A 6806-nucleotide genomic window follows, 5' to 3' on the forward strand; every position below is an offset into this window, starting at 1 on the left:
CTTGCATTGTCTGTTAAGCGTATGCTTCGATCTCTCTTTCCTGTCTAGCAGCCCACGCGTCCGCGCATGCATGGCCCCGGAGTAGGACTCATAGGTTTCCTCCCATCTTGATCACCACTATGAAACTCTCAAGAGGAATAGGCATATAAAAAGCTAAAAGATCTAATGTGTAGGCTATTCAAGGTAGCAAATTATTACATTTTGAAAATAAAACTAAGGAGGAATTTTGTTTCTCAATATTTTTTGAGAAATACACGTAACTTTATTTCACCTTCTCCTATTTTCTCTTTTTCAACAACTCGTTTCTTGACTTGATAAAGTCATCAATCTTGTCTTTCACGTCCTCCCCCTTGCATTGTCTGTTAAGCGTATGCTTCGATCTCTCTTTCCTGTCTAGCAGCCCACGCGTCCGCGCATGCATGGCCCTGGAGTAGGACTCCTAGGTTTCCTCCCATCTTGATCACCACTATGAAACTCTGAAGAGGAATAGGCATATAAAAAGCTAAAAGATCTAATGTGTAGGCTATTCAAGGTAGCAAATTATTACATTTTAAAAATAAAACTAAGGAGGAATATTGTTTCTCAATATTTTTTGAGATATACACGTAACTTTATTTCACCTTCTCCTATTTTCTCCTTTTCAACAACTCGTTTCTTGACTTGATAAACTCATCAGTCTTGTCTTTCACGTCCTCCCCCTTGCATTGTCTGTTAAGCGTATGCTTCGATCTCTCTTTCCTGTCTAGCAGCCCACGCGTCCGCGCATGCATGGCCCCGGAGTAGGACTCCTAGGTTTCCTCCCATCTTGATCACCACTATGAAACTCTGAAGAGGAATAGGCATATAAAAAGCTAAAAGATCTAATGTGTAGGCTATTCAAGGTAGCAAATTATTACATTTTGAAAATAAAACTAAGGAGGAATTTTGTTTCTCAATATTTTTTGAGAAATACACGTAACTTTATTTAACCATGACAACCATTATTGGTACATTGCTTTGGGTAAAATATCCAAATAAACTACAAAATAACATCCATTACTAAGAATTACATTGAGTTCTCTTAGACACATCTTCTCGGTGGTAACCATTTTTGCAAGATAAATTCTACCAAACCTTCAACGAAGACACTGCAATTAGACATGGGCAACAACATCGCCACTCATAGATCTGCACAAATTTGTACCATAAAGCTTTCGGAGAGCCCCTTGTGTCGCCAATTTAAAAATATGTGAAGCCATGAGCGATGAATGGACTTAGGCCAAGGATAACCCCTTAGAAGAGAAGATTCTCGAACCATACTATCTTCACTGTAGTGCCAATGAAGAATTCCAACTCCATAATGTTAGAATTAGAGATATGATGTAATCTCAACTGTTTATCTTATTCTCTCCCGTAACAACTCCAAACTCTATCTCCTTGTAACAACCTGAATCCTAGCGATCGGGTATGACTTGTAAGCCACGACAAGGGCTCTTCTTGCCCTCGATCAATATAACCCACGTGGCTCTCTACGGAGAGTAGGAGCGCTTCCATCTAATATGGTATACAGAGCCATCCTCTTCCCATTGATCTAGCCAGCAGCCTCCTTCCTCGATTACCCTTGCCGCCACCTTCCTCGACTACCTTCCTCAACTACCGTTGCCATGTTGTCCTCATCCACCGTCTCCCTCAACATTGGTGCTCTCCCATCTGAGAAGCTCACTGGGACCAATTTCATCCTATGGAAGGCACAGGTTATGCGGGGTTTGCGAGGAGCGCAGGTCACCGGCCTCCTGGATGGATCAGATGCAACGCCACCGAAGACAGTGCAGCAGCAGCAGCAGGCGGACAAAACGACCGCCACAGAACCCAATTCTCTGTACGCACAGTGGATATCGAAGGACCAGCAAGCCTCAAGGAACCTCCTAAACTCTCTGTCAATGGAGATCCTCGCCCAAGTTGCGAGCAAGGAGACAACGTTCGAGCTTTGGACTGCCATCACCACCCTGTTCGCCTCACAATCACAATCACGCATCACCAACCTGCAGATTGCCATCACCAACACAAAGAAAGGCTCCATGTCCAGCAGTGCCTACATCTCCAGGATGAAGAACCTGGGGGATGAGCTCGCAGTGGCAGGTCGTCCCGTCTCGGATCCAGAAATGGTGGACTACGTTCTTGCCGACCTCGATAGAGACTATGACCCTGTTGTGGCAGCCATCGGAGCAGTAAAGAACCAAATATCAATAGATGATCTATTTGCTCAGATTGCAACCTTTGATCAGCGCGTGGAGATGCTCGGCGACGAACCTGATGCGGGCTTCAAGACTTCAGCAAACCTAGCCTACAGGGGGCGCGGGCGCGACTACAGCAGAGGCCGCGGTCGGGGCAACAGCAGGGTGCGCGGCCAAGGCAGGCGCCCCTCCCCAACTCCATCGGGCAGAAATGGCGACGGAGGAGGTGGCCGCGGTCACCCAGAGCAACAACGTCAGCAGCAAGCTCGAGACTATCCAGAGTGTCAGATTTGTTACAAGCATCATCCTGGAGATGCTCGTGATTGTTGGCATCGGTATGATGATGAATATGAACATGAGGAGAAGGGGGCCAACATGGTCACCGACTCTTATGGGGTCGACGCGAATTGGTATGCGGACACCGGCGCAACAAATCACATCACAGGGGAGCTCGACAAGCTAACGATCAGAGACAAGTATCATGGACATGACCAAGTGCATACTGCAAGCGTTCTGGTATGAAAATCACTCATGTTGGTAGTTCAATTGTCAAAAACCCCATGAAAAACTTGCATCTTAAAAGAGTTTTATATGTGCCCACAACATCAAGGAATCTCCTTTCTGTTCATAGATTTACCCTTGGTAATCGTGTTCTCATTGAATTATATCCATATTTCTTTTTGGTAAAGGACTTGGACATGAGGAGAATTCTTCTTAGGGGCAAAAGTGTGGGAGGTTTCTACCCGCTCATATCTTCATCAACACCATCAAATAAACAGGCTTTCGTTGCTGTCAAGCCTTCATCATCAAAGTGGCATGGTAGACTAGGTCATCCTTTGTCAGTTATTGTTAAATTTGCTCTTAGCAAGAATAAGCTTTCGTACTCTCATGAGTCCAATATTGAGTCTATTTGTGATCCATGTCAACAAGCTAAAAGTCATCATTTGTCATATCCCATATCTACCAGTATTTCCACTGCACCATTGCAACTTGTGTTTTCAGATGTGTGGGGGCCAGCACCCACCTCCGTTGGTAGGCACTCATATTATGTCAGTTTCATGACGACTATAGCAAGTTTACATGGATCTACCTCCTCAAGAAATGTTCTAAACTATTTCAAGTCTTCAAGAACTTTCAAAACCTTGTTGAGCGCAAACTAAACACTAAAATCATCGCCATGCAAACCGACTGGGGAGGTGAATATATAAAACTAAATTCCTTTTTTCAAGAACTTGGCGTTTCACATCATGTTGCATGTCCTCATGCACATCAACAGAATGGCTCTGCTGAAAGGAAGCATCGCCATGTTGTTGAAGTAGGGCTAGCTCTACTAGCAAATTCATCCATGCCACTAAAATTCTGGATGAAGCCTTCTTAACTGCCACATATCTCATCAACTTGCTACCCAACAAGGTCATAAAATTTGAAACCCCCATGACACGTCTCTTTGGTATCTCTCCTGACTATAAGTCGCTGCGTGTATTCGGTTGTGCTTGTTGGTCCAACATTCGCCCGTACAATACACGCAAGCTTGCATTCCGCTCAAAGAAATGTGTGTTTCTTGGGTATAGTCCCATTCACAAAGGAGTTAAATGCCTAGATGCCTCTACTGGCCAGGTCTACATCTCTCGTGACGTAGTATTCGATGAATCTATTTTTTCCTTTGAGTCACTTCATCCTAATGCTGGAGCACTTCTCAAACGACAAATCCTTCTTTTTCCACCACATCTCCAAAACTCTGATCATGGGGGTGACAATTGTACTAACCCAACTGATGATCCTACGAGTAGGACTGTGTCTCCATGTGTGCAGAATCATGCAACAGAAAACAAAGCATAAATTGGTAGAGAAAATGATTAGATTTTTGCAGAAAACGAGCTCATATTTCATGCACCAGAAGAAGACGAAGTTGGCACGGAGCACGAGGTGGATCTGGAGTCACCTGGAACTCCTGTTCGCCTGACCGCCTCGGATCATGGGCGCAGATACGCGTCGAATCACGCGCCTGGTGGACTCCTCCCGCCGCGCCAACCAGCGGATGCCACGTCCCCGCATGCGGACGAGCCGCGCTCCGCACCACGTCCCACGCACAGGCAGGTGACAGCGACGTGAGATCTGGTGGGTTCCGTGTCGGGATCCCCGTCACATGTGCGTGCGCCAGCGACCTGCGGTAGATCCTCTGTGGCTGTTTTCTCTAGCGGATCAGACACACCTCAGGCCACACAGTCTGGTTCGGGATCCGCTGTGGAAAGGGAATCTGAAAATTCTTCGAGATCCTCTGTGCCGAAGCCTTCTGCGCCATCTCCTGTAGCACGACCAGCACGCACATGTCAAAGCCAGCCCCAACAAGTTGCAACTTCACGTTTCATGACACGGTCGCAAAAAGGTATAAGAAATCCAAAGGCCAGAACTGATGGTACTATTCCATATGGTATGTTGTGTATTGCAAGAGAACCAACAAACATGGAAGATGCACTTGGAGATCCCAAATGGAAAAATGCAATGGATGAAGAATATTCAGCACTTATGAGGAACAAGACTTGGCATCTTGTACCAGAGAAAAGGGGTAAAAATATCATTGACCGTAAGTGGGTTTACATAATCAAAAGAAAGGCAGATGGCTCCATTGACAGGTATAAAGCTCATTTACTTGCAAAAGGTTTCAAACAACGCTATGGTCTGGACTATGAAGATACTTTCAGTCATGTTCTAAAAGCCGCAACCATCAGACTTGTGTTAGCTATTTCTGTGTCCAGGGGATGGAGTTTGAGACAGCTAGACATTAAGAACGCGTTTTTGCATGGTGTTCTAGAAGAGGAGGTTTACATAAGACAATCACCTGGGTATGTAAATAAGCGAGCACCTCATCATGTGTGCAAGCTTGATAAGGCACTTTATGGCTTGAAGCAAGCACCAAGGGCATGGTACTCAAGGTTAAGCTCTTAGTTAAGGTGTCTAGGATTTGTTGCATCTAAGGCTGACACTTCATTGTTCATCTACAACAAGGCAAACATAACTGTATTTGTATTAGTATATGTTGATGATAGCATAGTTGCAAGCTCCTCACAAAGTGCTACTAATGCTCTTCTACATGATTTAAGCTCGAAGTTTGCCTTGAAGGACCTTGGCGATCTACACTTCTTCTTGGGCATTGAAGTAAAGAAGATTCAAGATGGCATAACACTAAACCAGGAAAAACATGCCACTGAACTTCTAGCTCGTATGGGGATGAAAGACAGTAAGCCTTCACCCACACCATTATCCTCTTCAGAAAAACTTTCAACTTTTGAAGGTGAACTGCTCAAGGAAAAAGAAATCACAAGATACATAAGTGCAGTAGGAGCCCTACAATACTTGACACTGACAAGACCTGATATTTCCTTTGCTGTTAACAAGGTTTGTCAATATCTTCATGCACCTACCACTGTACATTGGACAACTATCAAAAGAATTGTACGGTATATAAAACATACTATGAGCTTAGGCCTTCAAGTCAAACGCTCCAACTCCACTCTTGTTAGTGCGTTCTCTGATGCTGACTGGGCAGGATGTAGTGATGACAGGAAGTCAACTGGAGGATTTTGAAGGAAATATGCCCTAGAGGCAATAATAAAGTTGTTATATATATTTGCTTATATCATGATAAATGTTTATTATTCATGCTAGAATTGTATTAACCGGAAACTTAGTACATGTGTGAATACATAGACAAATAGAGTGTCACTAGTTTGCCTCTACTTGACTAGCTCGTTGAATCAATGATGGTTATGTTTCCTAACCATAGACATGAGTTGTCATTTGATTAATAGGATCACATCATTAGAGAATTGTGTGATTGACTTGGCCCATCTGTTAGCTTAGCGCGATGATCGTTTAGTTTGTTGCTATTGCTTTCTCCATAACTTATACATGTTCCTATGACTATGAGATCATGCAACTCTCGAATACTGGAGGAACACTTTCTGTGCTACCAAACGTCAAAACATAACTGGGTGATTATAAAGGTGCTCTACAGGTGTCTCCGATGGTTTTTTTTTGAGTTAGCATAGATCGAGATTAGGATTTTGTCACTCCGATTGTCGAAGAGGTATCTCTGGGCCCTCTCGGTAATGCATATCAATATAAGCCTTGCAAGAAATGTAGCTAATGATTTAGTTACGGGATGTAGCATTACGAAACGAGTAAAGAGACTTGTCGGTAACGAGATTGAACTAAGTATTGAGATACCGACGATCGAATCTCGGGCAAGTAACATACCGATGACAAAGGGAACAACGTATGTTGTTATGCGGTTTGACCGATAAATATCTTCGTAGAATATGTGGGAGCTAATATGAACATCCAGATTCCGCTATTGGTTATTGACCGGAGACATGTCTCGGTCAATTCTACATAGTTCTCGAACCCGTAGGGTCCGCACGCTTAACGTTCGGTGAAGATCGATATTATGAGTTTATGTGTTTTGATGTACCGAAGGTAGTTCGTAGTCCCAGATATGATCACGGACATGACGAGGAGTCTCGAAATGGTTGAGACATAAAGATCAATATATTGGATGACTATATTTGGACGTCGGAATGGTTCCGAGTGAGT

This window comes from Triticum urartu, chromosome 7A, assembly GCF_056163025.1.
Source record: "Triticum urartu cultivar PI428250 chromosome 7A, HENAU_Tu73, whole genome shotgun sequence".
In the NCBI taxonomy this organism is placed as follows: Eukaryota; Viridiplantae; Streptophyta; class Magnoliopsida; order Poales; family Poaceae; genus Triticum; species Triticum urartu.